We start from the raw sequence: 21185 nt of genomic DNA on the forward strand, positions 1-21185 counted from the left end.
ATAGCAAACTGATGACATCAAACATCAGTAAATTGGGTATGTATGGAGAGCAGAGGTATGGTTGTTATTGTTTGCCGACTGTATCCCAACAGAGTGTTACTAAATGAGACAATGTGCTAGGACTGGTAGCCCAGAAGCAGAATATACCACTATCTGGCAATACTTTTCTGGGATGCTGAGAACTGGAAAACAAACCCTTCCCAAGTTCTCTATGACCCAATACTTTTCAGCCAATATGAGGCGTCTCCAAAGTCTTCAGTCACATGTTCACAGGGATAAAGGTGTCAATTCCAATGCAATACTAAGCAAAGCCACACCTTTCTGAGTCAATTGTAGTCAATGGGCTTAGAAGGAAGTAATTCTGCTTAAGATGACACTATTGAATACAAATAACAGGGACACTTTTTCAAGATCCCATGTTTGGAGGATTTTCCCTCCTGATTATATCAGTGATGATTATTCAAAAGACGCAAACTCAGGAGATGCACAAACAATTGTTTTTATTTTGTTTTGTTTCGTTTTCTCATTTTAATTAAAAAGGCTTGATTTGGCTTTGTTAAATTAGTGATTAAAGTTATTTGTTTGGTATATTTTTCATTGATGCCAGTGGTTTGCAATGAAGACACCAATGGTGTTGCATCCTCTAACTGTGTTATGGTGTTCAGGAAGCTTCAATGCACATTGGGTCACCCGTTCAAAGCTCATCTCTATATATCATCTTGGACATCCGGTTTCCATTTCCTCTCTATTGATCCCACAATGATATTGTTTAGGGTAGTTGTCTGCAAAAGCAAATATGCATCAGATCTGAAAATTATTGAACTATGGTATACCTAGCTCAGGTAATTTACCATGCCGTCGTCGTAAGCAGAGTTGCGTCCTTCTAAATGCATTTAAATCAATGGGCTTAGAAGGCAGCAACTCTGCTTAGGAATACCTTGACAAATTCTTACTACTTCTGGCAGCTGGAACGTTGTATGAGTCAGCATCTGAACAGCTTGTTCTGTTGCTATTCGTGACTGGTCAGAGCAGATACACTGCAGCATCTCATTAACTGAAAGTACATGGTTAAAGAAGGTTAAGACAAGGAACTACCAGGTCAAGGACTTTCTCTGTGATGGCCCCATCCTGGTGGAATGCTCTGTCCAACAATACATGTGCCCTGCAGGATCTATCTTCAGCAGGCTTTTAACCAGCTATGATGTATCATGGAATCTTTACTACCTGGTTGTGTATTTTTTTTTACTATTTTTACTATTACTATTTACTATTCTTGTGGGACTCCTCAATTGTAGTGATACTTTGTTTTAGTTTTAGTATACAATATTTATTGTTGTTTTTAATGTTGTAAACCTCTCAGGCTTCATTCAAGGGAAAGGTGGTATAAAAGTCAAATAAAGAAACATAAAGAAACCTGAAGAGAGAGAAGTGAGAAACCACAGTCATAAGCGGTGTCTTTGTTCACAGTGTAAAACAGGAAGCTGGACTACTAGTTCAACTATTGATCTGATCCAGCCAGGCTTTCCTTATGCTCTTCCTGTAGTGTGAAGGAGCTGGTGTGTAGTGTGTAGTGTGAAGAGCAGCTGAAAATATAATGGTTGTTGGAGATAATGGGTTAGAACCAATCATCTTTTCCACTTGTGAAAAACTGGGGCGGGGTCATGGGACTAGCATGAACAAAAGCCATATGGAACAGGGTCTGTGGTAAGGAGGGCAACTGGGCAAGAGTGAGAGAAAAACTGGGCTGGATCTAACCCAATGGCACAGCAAGCTATAGATCAGCATTTATTCTGTCATTTAATAACAAGGAAGAGTGGGCTTTTCTTGCACAATAGGCAATAATTGAAAACCCTAGGGTCCCCCCCACCCCCAAGTGTTTTATCTTCTTTTGGCATAAATGCATGGAAAATTCCTGGCTCTTTTATTGATCAACTGAGTCACTAATAGGTAATAAAATCAAGTTGCTTGTGATCAACCAGAGATCAAGATAAGACAAATTCCACTTCGGATTCATTGGGCAAAATTAGGGTAATGTGAAACATTTTTTAAAAAATCCTATCAATTTCCTGACAGAATATTTGCTGGGATGTACCTTGAGCTCCCACTGAATTCAGTATGAATGGCCCATGTGGGAGAGATGTGGCACATACATTTTCCATTTATCAGCTACTGTGCCATCTATCTTCTTTCCCAGGGCCACGTGAGTCTTGCATGACTCCTATGCTTAACTCTCAAAGGAGTAGTGAACACCTCATGCGGCTCTTCAACGAGCACCTCTGATTGACACCTACAGTGACACTGATGAAGCCCTGGGAGAGCAATTTCTATCCAGACGCTTTCAGCTGTAAAATGTGGTCTGCTCTGATGCAGAACCTTGGCTGGAGAAGTTAGACTAGGTAAGTCCCAAGGAAGCTTTGAAATGAAGAGATAGACTCGCTTTCTGTCTTTCCAAGCTCTCCTCCACAGTAATTTTGAGGAGGTTTTTTTTTTATGCCAGTGGAAAGGAAACCTAGAAATAAAATGAAGAAGAAAGGATATTAAGGAGATAAGCATTAAACTTTACTAATGGCATATGAGGGAAGAATAAAAACTGAGTGTGATTGCATAATTCCATTAATTCAATAAAAGGGATTGACATGCTTAGAAAGCCCAAAAGCCCATCCTGTTTGGCATCACCGTTTGCCTCAGATGCCATTTCAGTACAATTCCTTGCCTACAACTTGCTGATTCTTTCACCATCCTAGATTTATCACATCTGTGGTCCTAGCCAGTCAGGGATCATGTAGTTAACAGGACAATGTCATCACACTAGATAGCCAATCAGATTTCATTTTATTTAAAATATGTGTATCTCACTTTTCTACTAAATGATGCTGATACTTACAGATTTTTTTTAAAAAAAAACAGTGAAATAATCTGATTTGTCTGAACGATAGTGACAGCAAGGGTAAAGGGGAGTTAGGACAAGATCAATTTAAATGACTAAACAAATGCATTCCTAAAGAGTGTAAAAAGTATTGGGAAAAGAAAGTGATTTTCAGCAATGACAAAAACGCTTATGACAAAATAGTATGTAGCTTTGGGCTGGACTTGGGCAGCCCAAGCCATTTCTGTTCATGAGCATGTTTATGATGGAGAAATTCTCTTTCCTGCTTGAGAAGGGAATCTGGTGACTTCCTCTTCCCTGAGATATCCACTTTTGCTTCCCCAGGGTCTTTCAAAGGCAAATTGAGTGGATAGCATTGGGGGGGGGGGGCAGCAGAGCAAGAGAGTACGAACACTTTAGGTTGACAATGAAGAAACTGAAATTGTTAAAAGGTTTTCTGTTCCTTGGATCAATCATTAACCAAAAGGGAGACAGCAACCAAGAAATCAGAAGAAGATGAAGAAGCCATGAAGAAACTAGTAAAGATCCTTCAGCATAAGGAAGTGTTGCTGGAGACTACGATCAAGATCATTCATACTATGGAGTTATCCATTACTATGTATGGATGCCTGGAAGTGACATCATCTCGCTTGGTAGACAGCATTTTTGGCTCCTGTGAAGGGTGGGAGCATGCCTGCTGCCAGGCACAATGACATCACTCCCAGAAGGCTTAAAGGAGTGACAAAAGGTGCATACCATGTCCCCCCACCCTCGACAATCTTATGACAGCTGGGGGCGGGTGAGTAAAGTGAATGAAAGAAAAGAAGGAAGGAGTCATTCCTTTCTTCATTTACTGTGTGTCGTAACTTAAGACGGCATGACTGGTATATGAAAAGTTTAGTAAAAGATAGCACAGAGATTAGGAGAAAGGAAGGTTCCAGAAAGTAGACATTAAGTCTAAAAGGTAAACACCAGTCTAGTTGTGATCAAGCCATACCTTGGTTGCCAAAAGCTTTAGTCACATGATTCTTGGCCAGTTGGGTATAGTGGTTAAGAGTGGCAGGACTCTAATCTGGAGAACCAGGTTTGACTCCCTACTCCTCCATTTGAATCCAGCTGGGTGACCTTGAGTCAGTCACAACCCTGTTGGAGCTCTCTCAGCCCCACCTGCCTCACAGGGTGATTGTTGTGAGGATAATAATAACATACTTTGTAAACTGCTCTGAGTGGGTGTTAAGTTGTCCTGAAGGACAGTTTATAAATTGAATGTTATTATCATTATTATTATTAGGATGTGAAGCATGTGCTCCTCCTAGTTTTGTTGTTCATCGGACAGCTCTGATGACTGAGGATTGGGTTGTGCAAGGATGTTGTTTAACAAACTGTATTATTGATAGTTTTATCTTGTTTTATGCTATTACTGTTTTATCCCTTTTTAATTTAAGTTTGTTGTTATCTGCTCTGAGCTTGCTTATGGGGCGAACAGACTATAAATCCAATAAAATAAAATAAAATAATAAATCTATTGGCATTTTTATTTATTTGGTGGATGTGAAAGCATATCATAATATGCATGGTTTCCCCTTATTTCTCCCTCACAATAGTACAGTGAGGTAGGCTAGACTGAAAAGAAATTACTAGAGGTGTGCTATGCAAATCTCCTGAGCTGAAGATATAGATAGAAATCACTGTTCCACTGTCTTGATTCTGCAGAATGGTTATACAAATCCAAGATGCTTGGGAATGAAAAAAAAAACCCTCCCTTTTTCTCTCTCTCTGGCTGGTCACCAGGGGTGTGCAAAAAGAAACAAACGAGCCAGAAACACATAAAGAAATGGCTGTTTTGTTAAAGCAGCTTCCAGAATGGTGAACCAAATCCTGGAAAATAAGGTATAATCACACTCCCCACTGAAAGGTTTGTGTGTTTTGTTGTAGTTCTTACTGAACAGTAGCAGCAGATAGGCAAGTAGGCACTGGGGTGGCAGTCAGTGGCATAAGTGTGGGGAGGGCAAGTCACCCCTGGCGCAAAATTTGTGGGAGGTGCAAGAGACTGTGCTGCACCCTTGGGGGTGCTGCCTGCACCCCCTTGCACGCTGATGGGGTGGCCAGCTCCCTGGGCGTTGAGCCAGCCTTCCTGCAGCAGGCTGTGCAGGATGCAACTGCCCCCCTCTGCAGTAGCTGCCCACGCAGTTGCAGTGAGCTCGGCCTGCTGCCGGGAAGCCAGCTTAGCACCCAGCAAGCCGGCTGCCCCATCAGCACATGGGCAGCAGGGGCAGCCTCCCCAAGGGTGCAGTCCACTTCGCCACAGCTGCCTGCACTGCTGCGCCTTTGGGGAGGCCGCTTTCACCACTTGCAGCTGATGGGGCAGCTGGCTCTCAGTGCCCAGCGAGCACCTAGCGAGCAAGCAGCCCTGTCAGCTGCAAGCAGCGAAACCTGCCTCCCAAAGGGCATGGGCAGCTGCGGTGGACAGGGTGGCCACGTCCTGTGTGGTGATGTCACTGAAAGTCACTGAAAGTGATGTCATTGCATGGACCCTGGAGCATGCATGTACAAAGCATGCACACAAGGGCTTCCCTCACACAGGGCATCTTACAGGCATGCTACGCCGCTGGTGGCAGCATCTTGTTTTCCTTAACGGCATTGTCAGTTCTCAGATCTTGAGGGGAGAGAGTCCTTATGTTATTTTATACCTCCTATTTAACTCTGTTGGCAGGAAGAGTGGAATATGCCTCTTTTTTCTTGCAGCACTACCCAGGCAACAGGTTGGGTTGTTTCATATGGTTTTGTTTTTTACTGTTTCTTTTGTTATTGTTTCATTTTCAATTTCTTTATTGTTTCCCCTTTGGATTCAATAGAAGTACCTTCCCTCCTCCCTTCTTGGATCTGAACCTTCCTGGTTTTTTCTCTGAACTAGATAATGTTCAGGGGGGTTGCAGTATCCCTCTAAGACATCTATGCTGCCAAATATCATTTCGATAGAATAAAGGCAATGAAAGGTGCCCATGTTTAACATTGTCTATGGGATAATTAATAGTAATAGGAAACAGTAACACATAAAGCGGCTTGAGGAATTGGCACTGCAGCCACTTAGCTTGAAGACCAATAGCTTGAGCTTGCAAGAGGGAATTCCATTGACAGTAGTAGTCTGCTACTACTGTTGGCTGCTGCTGCTTTTTCAAAATCACTCGATCCTCTCCCTCTCCCTCTGCCAGATATTCTCCTACCATTCTGCACATACATCTCCTGACCATCATGATATGCTGTGCACAGCTGTTATATAAGATACTGTAATTTGTGTATGAAATGTGTGTACTTTTATTATTGGATTGTGTATGATAAAATAAACACATAAAAGTATTGTGGTTGGGTTACACTTGGGACACCCAGACATACAACACAAGACATACTAATCTCAAATTCTAATTTCCAAAGAATAGCAGCAGCTTCAGTGTGTGTGGGGCAGGTACACACTCAGGGACCAAAGCCATGACACACTAATAAAGAAATAATGAAGCAAATAAGACTGAGGGCAACATAAATTTTAAAAATGGCCTTTAAAGAGCCAGAAGCAGCAGGGGAAAGCAAGAAAAAGAAAGCCAGCCAAATAATAAAGCAGGGAAGACGATGGAGGGAGGAAAACCCCAAACAAAAATAATAAAATGCTTCAGAAAGAATTAGAGAACGCCCACAACACACATAAAATAGAAACTATGTACAAAAAAAAGGAAACTAGGAAACTAAGAAAAGAATAATATATTGTAAAATATTATACTGTATGTTGGCACAAAAAACTTGCAGATGATCTCTCTCTCTCTTTCTGAGTTGATTCTCTACAAACAGGCATTCTGCAGAATATGAAATCAACTCTTATGTGCTTCAAAGTCACACCCTATATGCTTCAGAATTGGACTACCTCACACATCTATATGTAATCTTAGTGACTACATTCTGCAATCAATCAAGAAAACTCAGAGGCCTCTAAAGCCTTTATTAGGAAAACATAGCAGCAAGAGAAGGCAAGTCAGGTCAAGTCAGAGAGAAACAAAAGTTGGTCAAACGAAACAAAAGGAAGTCACTATTTTACATCAAAAGCTATTTAGGTAGGAAATTTGTTTCATTTTCATATTAATTACAAAACAATTATTGTAATTAATAATGCAATAAATGCACAAGTCTAGTCCCCATAGCTTAAGAGTTCTCAAGCCACAACAGTAGTTGCTCTCCTTTATTCTCTTGAGCTGCATTCATAACCACAAGAATGGCTACTTGGCCAAACTGCAGCTTGGAATTTATAAACAATTGTATGAGTGTGTATGTGTGTATGGGGGGGGGGGGTGTCTTTATATTGACTAGACTATCTATTAGGGCAGTTTGAGTTTAACCCAGAGCATAAACCCAAAATTCCCAAAACAAAGTGGAAAATCTTACACAGGTGCCTTTGGTGAAATGTCATTTCGCCTCCCCAAAGGCACCACCATAAAATGGCTGCCATGGTGAAGGGACAAAATACCAAAATGTTTGCTTGTCTCTAAAATATCTTCATGTGTGTCTAAAACATGTCTTCTCTCTCAAAGAATGAAAATTTGGAAGTTGTAAGCCAAGCGTACTCCTAAAAGATGGTGGGAACTAAATTTTAACATACATTCCTTGCAGATCCAAAGTTGATACCTCCCATAGTCTTCCAAAGCACCTACTGCTCCACTGAACTAGAGAAAAGTCTGAACGGGAGAAGAAGCAGGTTGGAAACAGAAAACACATCATAACAGGCACCATGCTGAAAAGCACTGTCCTGGATTGGATGTATGTGCATGCACAAGCACTCAATATACATTTGGTGAAGTTTTATTATTATGGAAATATACAATGAAGTATGCATTGAGAAAACATGCAGATTTCAAGAAAAATTCAGGGAAATCCCTGGAAGATCTTCAAAAGGATGTAAGACAGACCTCTCGATACAACAGAACCATGCAACAAGTATGAAACAGAAGAAGTGACTTCTGTTCAACCCTATGCCCCAGGAAGTTTTCCAACTCAGACAGCTTTGTAAATATTCTGTTACCAACCCTCACCCCCAGTTTTATTCTCTTGAACTTCTTAGCATACAGTGAAAAGGCAAAACAATTGAATTTAACATGAGGTTCGTGGGAGGAATTTTTCTTTGCCTTCTTGCCTTTGCTTTTTTATAGGAGTAGAGATAGTTGGGGAAATGAAGTTTGATTTAGAACTCATTCAAGTATTATAAGCAATGCAAATTTTTTATTTCGAGGCAGAAAAAACAATATGAGCTTGGGTGACATCACTTCTGAAAATGTCATGCAAGTTTATGAAGTGCTTTGAACACTTTCGAAATGTGATATATAAATAAATAGTATCACCCTTGTCAAATCCACTAGAAAGATATATGAGTTGGTGGAAACTGCGATGCCACCTTTAAAGATTGCTAAGCGACAGAAATGACTCATGGAATTTTAGAGCCACTGAATGTTGCCAAAAGCAAACCTGAGACAAATCAGAACAAAGGAAGAATATCTGGAAAAAAATTGAGAATTGCCAAGATAGTTTCAGTAAGAACAGAATTCCCACCCACCCCCACCCCCCACCCCAGAAGTTTGGACCATTCTCAAATATTTTCAGATTTCACCTAAACAATGAAGAGAATTTGGACCTGATATCAAATGACAATTTGTATAGGTGGCTGGTTCCTGAAAATATACCATAGAATAAAATTTCTATATTGCATCAGATTGCAATGCATTTCCACGGAATCAGTTTTCCCACTTAACTACTAGACATCTAACGTATAGTAGTGAAGTGTAAAAAAAATCAAGAAAAACTCATTTATGGGTAAACCATGCATTGAAGGTTCCTCCTCCAATTAAACATGTAAAGTATCTTGAGGGAAACCAAGAACATTATTAATAGGATTTCTCTGGGTAGTTTCACATAGCCCTGTGAGAAATAACTAGATTGCAGCAATTGGGTCCAAAGCCAGAAATTTTGGAAGGCATATGGAGTGGGAATAAAAGCAAAACAAAACCTAAATGCTGGTAGCTCATATGGTTATTTAACTTTATTAATGCTGAGTAAAATTGATTTATTAGTGTTTGTTAGTTATATGATTGGTCTTGTATTCATTGGCTAGAACAGCAGAATGCTCTTATTGATAGATACGGTTATAACCTGCTAGCTTTTCTTTACACTTCTATAGAAAAGGGCCAGAAATATTATTTTTTAAAAACAGAGATGAAAATTCAGGGGGAGGGCCTGAAATATCCCTGATGGGGCCAGGCCTCTATAGCCCCCCTTGTCATCTCAGCTGGTTGTTCTCTTTTTCCTATAAAGCTTAGCATGGGAGTGGGGGCAGTAATCGTAGGTTGTCCATTCTGTCTTCAAAGCATCTGTTCTGTTACGTTTTCCTTCTCTTTCAAATGAGTAATTATAGCAAGCTCTGAGGAAAAGTGTGCTTTCACTTAATGAACCTGTCAATGTGAAGACCAAGTTATTCATGCCGAGAGAATACTTGGCGAAGAGGAAGCAGATCTTTCCCCTTCCCGCTCATCCAGCTTTCAGAAGTTCAACACTTCTTGTTTGCAAACAAACTACAGTATGTCTCTGCAGTCTCAACTGGGGTTCTTTCCTAAATAGTTTCTCTTATAGTTGCCATAGTAGCAGGGTTGTGACTTATTAACCCGAGAGAGAAACAGAATAGACAGACAAAGGGAAACAGACTGAACAGTTATCTGATGGAGCAGTTGATTGATCTGCTCTTATTCTGGAATTAATTCCTCCAGTTATTAATGTTTTGTATTGAATTTCAACCTTGAAACCTGATGAACTAAGGTTGATTGAGATTAAACATGAGGCACAATTAAAATGATCGCTTAGAGGTTTTGTTTTTTTAAAAAAACACACACACACTCACATACAAGAACATTATCTGCCTGAAAAAAATAGTGGTATTTCTTTCCTCAGATCCAAGTTATTTTTGAGCAGAATTTTCTTTCTTTCTGTCATGATTAAAGGTGAGCACGAACTGATATATGAACCAAAGTTCATCGTGAACTGGGCTGGTTCATGGTTTGCAAACTGGCAGGTTGTGGGAACTCATTTCTCATGAACCATGATGAATTTTAGCCCGGTTCTCTTGGTTCATAATTTGGTTTGTCACTGCAGACAGCCTGGTGCCAATCAATCAGTTTCCTAGGCAATGGGAGGATGGGCTCTCTGCAGACCTTCTGCAGACCCAGAAGTGACATTTTCATGAACCAAACAAACCAGTTCACGAACCGGGGCAAGTTTGTGAAAGTTCGTGGTTCCTGGTTTGTGAAACGTGACAAACCACAAAATGCACAGTTTGGAATTTTCCCTGTCTGTGCCCATCGCTAGTAATTATTTTAAGAGAGAGTGTGTGTGTCTTTAAATGCTTGGTATGGTACAGATGAAGAATGGGAGTGAAAGAGAAGGATGAGTGAGTGAGATGATTGGATGATATCTGAGTGTGGGCAGAGTGAACTACTGTTTTTAGTTACTGAGCAGAGAGAGAACATTCAGTCTGGACAAAGCAGGCAAGTTGTGTGCAGCCTGAGGGTGTCTATACATTTCTGAGAGGTTGGATGAATACTTGTCAGAGATGCTTTAGGCTGATCCTGCACTGGGCAGGGGGTTGGATTAGATGGTCTGTATGGCCCCTTCCAACTCTATGATTCTATGATTCTATTCTATGAGAAAAATATTGATTCTGGTTTAGATAGGCAAACTGTGTGAAAGCCTGAAGGGATTCTCATTCTTGTTCAGTTAGGCAACCTGTGTGGAATCCTGAACTGTGTTTCTGTGAAAGAACTGTCTAAAGCAGGCAAACTGTGTGTGCAGCTGAGAGAGAAAGTCTATGTATACTTGAAGTGAGAGATGGATCTATCTGAAGCAGGCAAACCGTGTGTGCACCTGAGAAAGAAAGTTTATAAATATCTGTGTGACTGAGCCTATGTGGAGAACTTTAAGAGATTATAACTATCTTTGAAACCATCAAGCTTAAGAAATAATATGAAACAGATACGCTTCTTGTAAAAATAAAAGTTTTTATATATATTTTGTTCATCCTAGAGTACATGTTATTCCTAGATCCCATTCCTTTCCTCAGGGCCACATAGTCCTATGAAGGAGCCTGATGCTTGGGCACGTTATTAAATGGGAAATTTGGACTTCCGGTTTGGGATACATGGAGGTCTAACGCAGCTCCATTCGCGGAGCTGACCGGACTGCCGTTTTAACCGGCCGGAGGGGTGAAAATAGCCCGCGGCCGACTGCTCTCAGGTGGGGAGCAGGCAAAGAACGCTCAAGACCCTAGGGTGAGCTAGATCTCGGACGAGGGGGGGCTCTACCCAACGAGTCTCCCCCCGATCCTTGAGGTCCCACCTTGCGACGGGTCGGCTATAATCTCTGCGGCAGTTTTGGGGCCAATTCGGCTGGCATAAGACCTACATACCCAAGCTTCGATTGGGGAAGGAAGCTGAGAGGAGAATTTAAGATCGAAACAGTGATTACAACCCGAGAAAAGTGAAGAGAAGGTAAAGATCGCTATCTTTTGAAACGGGACAGATTGATAAGAACAGAGAGGAAAGGAAGTAGATTTTTAAACTGCAACAGACTAGCGAAAAGGAGGTGAAGACTCGGCAGGAGTTGTATTTTAAAAGAGACTAAGTTTAAAGAAGTTATTACAGAAATCGGACTATTGTTTTGAATACCTGTGGTTTTGGAGCTGTGGGAAAAAGACACCATCGTGAGACCTGCTGTGGGAAGACGGGAGACAGGAAGTGCGTAACAACAATAGAGTGGCTGGAGAGAAGCGGCCCTTGCCGAAGGACAGGAAGCAGGGAATCGCCATTTTTGAAAGGGGAAGGGTCGCGGCTTCAGCGGAAGAGGAAGTAGGCCATTTTGGATTACAGTAACATAGAGAAACCATAGAGAAAAGACGCCCGACATTTTGGACATTTTAAAATTCTAATTTTGGCAAAGACTGGGACATTTGAAAAAAGGGAAACGTTTAATTATACGCCACGGAGTTAAGGAAGAGAGCAGATTCGTGGGAGCGATGTCGAAAAAAGAGTGGCAATCGGCAATAGAAAATCTGGATAAAAATCTGGACAAAAAACTTGTAGACATGATTAAAGAACTTAAGGACACGAAATTGGAGCTTATTAAAGAGGTTAAAGAGGTTACACAGACAGTAAAGTCGGAGCTGTCAGAAGTGAAAAAAGGTATGGAAACGATTAGTAGTGAATTACAAGGAACGCAGCAGAGAGTTAAAACAGTAGAAGACGCGATGGAGAATTTAATAGACACGCAACAAACAGAGATGAGATTGGTGAAGGGGAGGATGTCAGTTGCAGAAACTAAACACATGGAGAAGCAGCTTCGTTCTCGTGGTCTGCCAGAAGTGGAAGGGAAGTCAGCGCAAGAGCAGATGACTGAGGTGTTGGCTGAATACCTGGGGAAGGAGGAGGAGGAAGTTGTGGCTATCCTAGATGTGGCGTACCGTGTGAACTCGAGAATTGCAACCCAGAGGAAATTACCAAGGGATGTGATTGTGCAGTTTACAACTAGAAACATGAAAGAGAGGATTGTGACAAAACAGTTTCAAGATCCATTGGAGATTGATGGCAAGACGATCATTATAATGAAGGAATTGCCCAGATCAGTGCTATTGGACCGGAAAAAATATAAAGTGCTAATTCAGACTTTGAAGGACATGAATATCAGGTACAGATGGGAGTTACCGGAAGGAGTGTCCTTTGAGTTTGGAGGGGCAAAAAAAACGCATTAGATCTGAGCGAGAGATGGAGCGATTTATTAAGGACAATGAAAAAGACTTACCAACAAAACTATGAATATGGAGTGTAAAGTATTATCTTGGAATGTAAATGGACTAAACTCACCGAATAAGAGGAAAAATATTTTTCATTGGCTACTAAAACAAAAATGTGATATCGTTTGTTTGCAAGAGACCCATATTAGAAAACAGGATGTAAAATATTTAAAATCTGGAAAATTGGGCAAAGAATTTGTAGCGGCCTCTAACAAGAAAAAAAGAGGAGTGGTGTTGTATATAAAAGAGGAGCTGCAGCCAAAATTTGTTATGAGAGATGTGGAAGCTAGATTTGTAGCAGTGGAATGCAATTGGAATTTAAAGAGAGTGTTGGTAGTCGGACTTTATGCACCTAACGGTGCAAAGGAAAGCTTCTTTGAGGATTTAAGGAAGCATTTAGACGATCTTGTATATGATCAGATAATTCTTGCTGGAGACTTCAATGGAGTGACAGATTTGGAATTAGACAAAAAGACTACAACAGCACAAAAGAAAAGAGGACTATTGCCAAAGCTCTTTTTTGAGTTGATTCAACAAGAGACTCTCGAAGATGTATGGAGGAGAGAATACCCTAAAACTAGACAATTTACTTTTTATTCTGCAAGGCATTTTACACTATCAAGAATCGATATGATCTGGGCCTCAAAAGACTTAGCGTTATGGACTAAGGAGGTAGAAATAATGCCGATGGTAGGCTCAGATCACAACCCAATTATGTGGAAATTTGGAAAAAGGAGAAAAAGGAAAGCCTGGAGAATAAATGAGGACTTGTTACAGGAAAGAGAGAATATGGAAATACTGAGAAGAGAGACAAAGTTTTTCATACAGTACAACGTGAATAAAGAAGTACCAACCAATAAAGTTTGGGATGCGTACAAGGCGGTTGTAAGGGGCATACTAATGGACTTAAATGGTAGAGCAAGAAAAAAGAAAGAGGAGAAAAGACAAGAGATTGAGGAGAAAATAAAAGCCAAAGAAGTACAGTTAAAAAAAGAGACCAGGGAAAAAGAAAATATACCAGGAAATCAAAATTCTTCAAGAACAGCTAACAGCAATGAGTAATAAAGAATTGGAGTGGAACCTCAAAAGACTGAATCAAAAAACGTTTGAGGGTGCTAATAAACCTGGGAAATATTTGGCATGGCAATTGAAGAAGAAAAGGGAAAAGAAAATAATAAATAAAATCTGTGAAGAAGATAAAACGTACTTGGAGCAGACTACCATTAGTAGAGCCTTTTATAAATTCTATGCTAAGCTGTATAATAAAAAAGAAGTAAACAAAGAATCAATAGCATCATATCTGGAGAAAACCAAACTTCCAGAAATCTCGGAAGCTTGGAGAAATAAGTTGAACAGTGAAGTAACTGATGAGGAAATAAGCAAGGCAATACAATCTGCAAATCTAGGAAAGGCGCCAGGGCCAGATGGACTTACGGCTAAATTTTATAAGACAATGGCCAATGAACTGGCACCATTCCTAAAAGAGGTGATGAATGGAGTTTTTAGGGATCAAAGGATTCCAGATACTTGGAGTGAAGCGAATATATCATTGATCCCAAAAGAGGGCCAAGACCTGACCAACGTGAAAAATTACAGACCTATATCACTACTTAACAATGACTATAAAATTTTTGCGAAGATATTGGCGGAGAGATTGAAGGGGTGGCTCTCGGAAGTCATAGAAGAGGAACAAGCAGGCTTTTTGCCAGACAGACAAATAAGAGACAATTTAAGGACAGTGATCAATGCTATTGAATACTATGATAAGCGTTGTGACAAAGAGGTTGGTTTCTTCTTTGTAGACGCTGAAAAAGCGTTTGACAATTTAAACTGGGACTTTATGTTTGCCACTATGGAAAAGCTACAACTGGGAGAAAGATTCGTCAGAGCAATCAAGGAAATTTATAGAGACCAGACTGCAGCAATTGTAGTGAATGATGAACTGACCAAGAAATTGACGATTAGTAAAGGAACAAGACAAGGTTGCCCGTTATCTCCATTGTTGTTCATTTTAGTATTGGAGATTCTGATGATACAAATCCGACAAGATGAGGAAATACGAGGAATAAAAATAAAGGACTATTCATATAAGGTCAGAGCATTTGCAGACGACATAATGTTAATTGTAGAAGACCCACTGGAGAACATGCCAAAAGTGATAGACAAGATCAAGGAGTTTGGAGACTTGGCAGGTTTCTTCATTAACAAAAAGAAGTCAAAGATATTATGCAAAAACATGACTAAGCAGAAACAACAATTGTTAATGGAAACAACGGATTGTGAAGTAACTAGTAAGGTGAAATACTTGGGAGTTGAGCTGACTGCAAAAAATATAGATTTGTTCAAGAATAATTATGAAAAATTATGGACTCAGATAGAGAGAGACTTGACCAAATGGAATAGATTGAACCTGTCATGGCTGGGCAGGATTGCAGCAGTTAAGATGAATGTGTTACCAAGAGTAATGTTTTTGCTACAGACAATACCAATCATCAGAGACTCTAAACAATTTGAAAAATGGCAGAGGAAAATATCAGATTTTGTTTGGGCAGGCAAGAAGCCTCGAGTGAAAGTAAAAGTTTTACAAGATGCAAAGGAAAGAGGCGGAATGCAACTGCCCAACCTGAGACTTTATCATGATGCAATCTGCCTAGTTTGGTTAAAAGAGTGGATGACATTAAAGAATAAGAAACTATTAGCCCTAGAGGGATATAAAAATTTTTTTGGATGGCACGCATACCTATGGCATGACAAAGTAAAGGTCAACTCGATGTTCCTGCATCATTTCGTAAGGAGAAGTTTATATACAATCTGGAAGAAGTATAGAATTTACCTACAAGAAGGAACCCCCCTGTGGGTGGTTCCATACGAGGTGATAGATCCGAGAGCTGTTGATAATGAACAACAATGTTTAACGTACAAAGAAATAACTAAAACTGAAGTATCTAAACTTAGAATAAAGACGCAAGAGGAACTATCACCTAACTATGATTGGTTCCAGTATAGACAGATTAGAGACTTATATAACTCGGACTTTGCAAAGGGGGGCATACGAACAGAGAACTCGGAACTAGAGCAGACCCTTCTTAAAGAAGACAAGAAAAGAATATCCAAGGTATACCAAGTATTGTTGAAATGGTATACTGAGGATGAGATAGTTAAAACACAGATGGTGAAATGGGCTATAAATTTTAATAAAGAAATAACAATGGAGGCATGGGAATACTTGTGGAAAACTACAATGAAGACAACGACATGTACTAATATTAAAGAGAACATTTACAAAATGATCTATCGTTGGTACATGATACCAAAGAAGATTTCACTAGGGAATTTGAACACTTCTAATAAATGCTGGAAATGTAAGAAGCATGAGGGCTCCCTCTATCATATGTGGTGGTCGTGTGAGGTAGCCAGGCAGTACTGGGGTGAAATAATAAGAGAAATGAGTGAAATTTTACAATTTCAAATAAATAAGAACCCAGAACTCCTGCTACTAAACTTGGGAATGGAGGGAATTCCAGCCCATCATAGGACGTTAATATTTTATATGACAGCAGCAGCTAGACTTTTGTATGCGCAGAAATGGAAAGTACAAGAAGTGCCAACTATTGAAGATTGGATCTACAAATTGCTGTATATGGCTGAAATGGACAAGATGACAAGAAAACTGAGAGATCTGGACTCAGGGCAGTTTAACAAAGACTGGGAGAAGCTGAAACAATATCTGGAGAAGAAATGGGAGGTGGGAGGAAAACTGTGGCAGTTTGAGAACTACTGAAGTATAATAAAAGTATAAAAAAGAGGGGTGACTTTACCGGTGGAGGAAGAGAAATGTGAATTCATAAGCAGTTAGATTAATAGATTGATATATATATAGATATGTATAGGTTAATGGATAGAACATTGATAGAGAATAATTAATGATAAGGTTTAAATATGAGGATTGAGTAATTAACAATATTTTCTTTCTTTGATAAGATTTATATGCACCAAACTGAATGTACAGAAGAGTCAAATTGATTGATTATGTGATGAGCTATATAGAATTACCATAAAAAGATGAAATGAGTAATATATAGAGAACAAATCAAATTGTTTGATTTGTTTGATTTAAATGTGGGAAATTTTTATGGTTTATGATATATAGGTTTATGATATATAGAAATATTTTAAACTGGAAAATGGGATAAATTGTTTATCTAAAGACGTACAGTTTGGGTGTATAATAAGAAAAGTAGTTAAAGATGTACTGCTTAACATAATGGAGAATGTATATCTGTTTTAGACAGAGGAATTTAATAGAAGTAAGGGAAAAGGGACAAAGGGTGGGAAAGCTGTTGGAAGTCAACAAAAGGGGGGGAAAGGGAGGGGGTTAGAAATGAAAAATTTGGGGAAAATTGAATGTAATGTAAAAATAAAAATATTCTAACCCAATAAAAAATTTTTCAAAAAAAAAAAAATTAAATGGGAAATTTAAATTAACTATTTTTGAATATAATTCCTGGTGGCAGTAATCTACCCAGAAGGTATAAGAAGAGGGTTAAAGGCAAAATCTAACTGAGGAATAAAGGGGGTCATACACCTTCCCTAAAGGAAGAGAGGCCATTTTTACATTAAGAAGGAAGCATGAGGTGCCAATGGGGGCAGAAATTGGCTCAGTTTCTTGTATGGTCAGCCAATAGCAAGAAGGAGGGGAGGAGCTATATAAGGCAGCTCTACCTCCTGCCCACAGGCTTTTTCTGAAGTTGCTGTTCTACTTACTCATCCTGTAACAAGTATGTTGGTTGCACTTTGTAGCTTGAGTGGGAATGTGAAGGTGGTGGTCTTCCTTCAGGTTGGCTTGCTTCCAAGGCTTTGGGTGTTATTTTAATTAGGCCAGGTCCTTAGTTATTGGTTGTCGCAAACAAGTGCAAATTCCTAGCAAATAGGAAGAGGACAACTGACAAGCATTCTAAAGTACCTAAGGATGAAGGGAAATTTCCAAGATCTTGGCTGTCTGTCTGGGGGTTGGAAAGGGGTTTTCTTTGGTACTGAGCAGCATGAGCCACATCTTTATGGTGCCCATGGTTTGGGGTGGAGAGAAGGAAGGGTGTTCTGTGTGTAGGCTAGGATAAAGAATACCAGAAGCAATGATGCCTATATTTAGAACCTGAGAGTGATTGGTCAAAATACTGGCAACCAGCTGAGATCCACGATGGGTCCCTAGATGAAGACCATTCATTTTCCATTCCGAAGCACACAAACAATGCTTGCTTGGATCAGGTAGCCTGCTACTATCTTGACTGCAGCTGTCTGTGTCCGTAGAGCAATCTGGCCCCCTGAATAACGTATCCCTGTATCTTGGCAGTTCTGGTTGCTTTTTAGGGATGTGGTAGGGTCTTGAAAAGCCTTGATGCATGGAATGCCTATGTAGCCCTTCGGATGACAGCTGAGAATTTCAGGGCAGTAAAGTCATATTTAATATTTTAAAATTTAACTAAGTACAAAAGTGCTTGTTGTAGCTTCAGAATTAATCATAAGTAGCTGTAGGGGAAGCAGGAGTGATTTGCTCTTGCTCTTTTGATGCTTCCGGCTATCTCATAGGAAAATGCAGAACTTCCCCTGCACAGACAGAAAGCACATCTTGGCAGATGGGATCTATGCCTTTCACTTTTCGCAAGAGACAAAACTACATCAAGAAGACTAAGGAAGCAGCTTGTACTACTGTCACTGCTTTGAATGGATGTTTGAAACGATAATATTGGCCAGTTGTAGTGCACCGTAAAGTAAATCTCTAAGAACTCATAGAAACAGATCTCTATTAACACACTTCAGTCCCATGATCCGAATACTATGGACGGCAGTTACTGGGTAATCAGGAGGACATTAAAGTCCATGCACTATGAGAGGCTACCATGGAGCAGCCTCATGCTCAGAAGAATTAATTTGCCCCTGACAAAGGCAATCTCTAAAACACATAAAGAGACAGTCCTGGCATGGAACGTAGTATTCACCAGATGGTGAATTTTAAAGCCCTTAATATAATCCAGTTGGAACCTAGCTTGCAGAGGGCCTGTTTAAATGAACCAGGATTGTCCATACACAAAAGAAGTTCTTAGAATATGACAACCTTGGTTGTATTTAAAGAAAGTTGACTACAGCATTGCAGGTACCCATACATATCTGGATTTTATTAATTCTAAGACTTTTGTAACCTATTTCCCAGAAATGAGGGGGGGAAATGATGTGAGGACCCAGTAGTACCGACTGAAAGATTAAATCAAAGCAATCCCATCTAAAAGAGAAATGTACATGGATAGATCACAACGGGTCAAATAATAAAGTGCCCATTGCCTCCTGTCAAAGTAAATCACACTGAAGGCTTGCTGTAGAGCAAGTGTTATAAGATGCTTGATAGAAATATTTTCAGAATGAGAAAAACTGTATGATGTGGCAGCGGGGTCTGTACAGCAAAAAAATGTATTTAGGCTGCTTCCAAATAGAGTCAGGAGGGACATATGCTCAACAACTGCCATGTGATACAATAAGTAGCGGAAATGTTAAACTTTTGTAGTTGTTTTAGGACTAATGGCTCTCAACTGCTCCCCAAATAGACAGGAAGAGAGATTTGCTGCCTCAGCTGTCTTTCTCATCGATGGCCAGTCTTTGGCTGGTTCGCACTGAAACTAATATGGACCTACATTACGGAGTTGTCAGAAACATTGTTTTGCCGCAATAAACCAGACTATGCTTTATAAAAATGTTCTTAAGCATAGCCAGTTAGGTACAATACTTAGAGGGGTACATCCCTGGGAGTAATCCCCGTTGAATAACATGTGACTTACTTCTAAGTGGACCTGATTAGAATTGCTCCCACAAGCTGCAATCCCAAGCACATTTATCAGGGAGTTAGTCCCACTGTGATGCCGTGGTATAACTAATCTTGTCAGATCTTGGAAGGTAGGTAGAGTTGGCATTTGAATGGGAGAACTTAGGAAAGACTCCACAGAGAAAGGCGATGGCAAACCACCTATGCTTTTCATTTGCCTTGAAACCCTCTTGCTGGGCTTCTATTTGATATCACATACATATGTATGTAAGTCCTACAGAACACAGTGGGCCTTAAATTCTCAGTATACATACTTAGAACTACTCAGCTTGGATAACAGAAGCATGGTCTCTCTCTCTCTCTCTCTCTCTCTCTCCACTTCTCTCTCTCTCATGGTATGACTTTTAGCCTATAGGCTGTAAGCTAACTACATTTAACTGCAAATCAAAATTCCCCTTTTAAATATTTCAACTTCTATAATTTGCTTATTTAATCTTTCTTCAGAATCTCCTCATGTCAATTATTTACAAACAAACCCCGGAATCATGGTTTTGAATTCCCTCCCCACGAAGCCGTGAAGTTCAGTGGGTGACATAACAAGGCTGAATTCTTCAGGAAGGTTTTTTAACTGATGGCTTTATTTGTAGGCTTAGGCTATGGAGGCAATCCGATACCATTTCTGAGTATTTATTAATGGTTATTAAGAATTTTATTTTTGAAAACAGCCTTCAGTCTGCTATGCAGAAAAATGTTTTAAATAGAACAATAAATCTTGGGCTAGTCACAGTCTATCTCTCACCCTTCACAAGGTCAATGAGAGGAAACCTATTCATGCTGCCTTAGAGAAAGGGCAGGATAAAAGCTTGATGTATGCCCTTAAGAATTCTACAACGCTGTTTAAAGGTGCTTGTATATTTGAATAATTTTAACCTACCTTTCAGTCTACCAGAGGAGGCTCAAGTTGGCTCACCGAGTCAGCAGTCAATCTCCTCCAAAGCTAATTCATCAAAGACAGTACGTAAAATAATCACAGAACTAACTCCTGCCACCACTTACCAAAGGCTGTCCTAAAAAGTATAACTGTTTCTAAAAGTCAGGACAGCAGAAATTCTGCCTGAGGAAAGCTTATTCTGTGGAGTTGGGGCTACTGTGGGAAAGGCCCAAGAGAAGGCTGAGACTTCTCTCTCACACACACACATCCTGAAGGAGAAGGAACAACATGAAGAGGATGAAATGCAGAACATAACTGGTTCACAGGCCCCTTCAGGAGGAGACGGCCCCTGAGGCATGGGAATCCCAGCTTGCAAATGGATATAAATTTAAGCTTTTTCTGTGTGCACCAGCCCTTAAGTATGCAGGCAGACTTATTGAGGGTTATAACAACAACAACAACAACAACAACAACAAGATGATGATGATGATGATGATGATGATGATGATGATGATGATGATGATGATGATGATGATGATGATGGGCTGTGGGGTTTTTCCCAAGGCGCTGAAGGAAGCTGTGGTACGGCCTCTTCTGAAGAAATCATCATTAGATCCTGCTGACCTGCTCAATTACCGACCGGTTTCCAACCTTCCGTTTTTGGGGAAGGTGATTGAGCGGGCAGCAGAGAAGCAACTGCAGAATTTCCTGA

The sequence above is a fragment of the Eublepharis macularius genome, chromosome 1, assembly GCF_028583425.1.
Source record: "Eublepharis macularius isolate TG4126 chromosome 1, MPM_Emac_v1.0, whole genome shotgun sequence".
NCBI classification, from domain to species: Eukaryota; Metazoa; Chordata; class Lepidosauria; order Squamata; family Eublepharidae; genus Eublepharis; species Eublepharis macularius.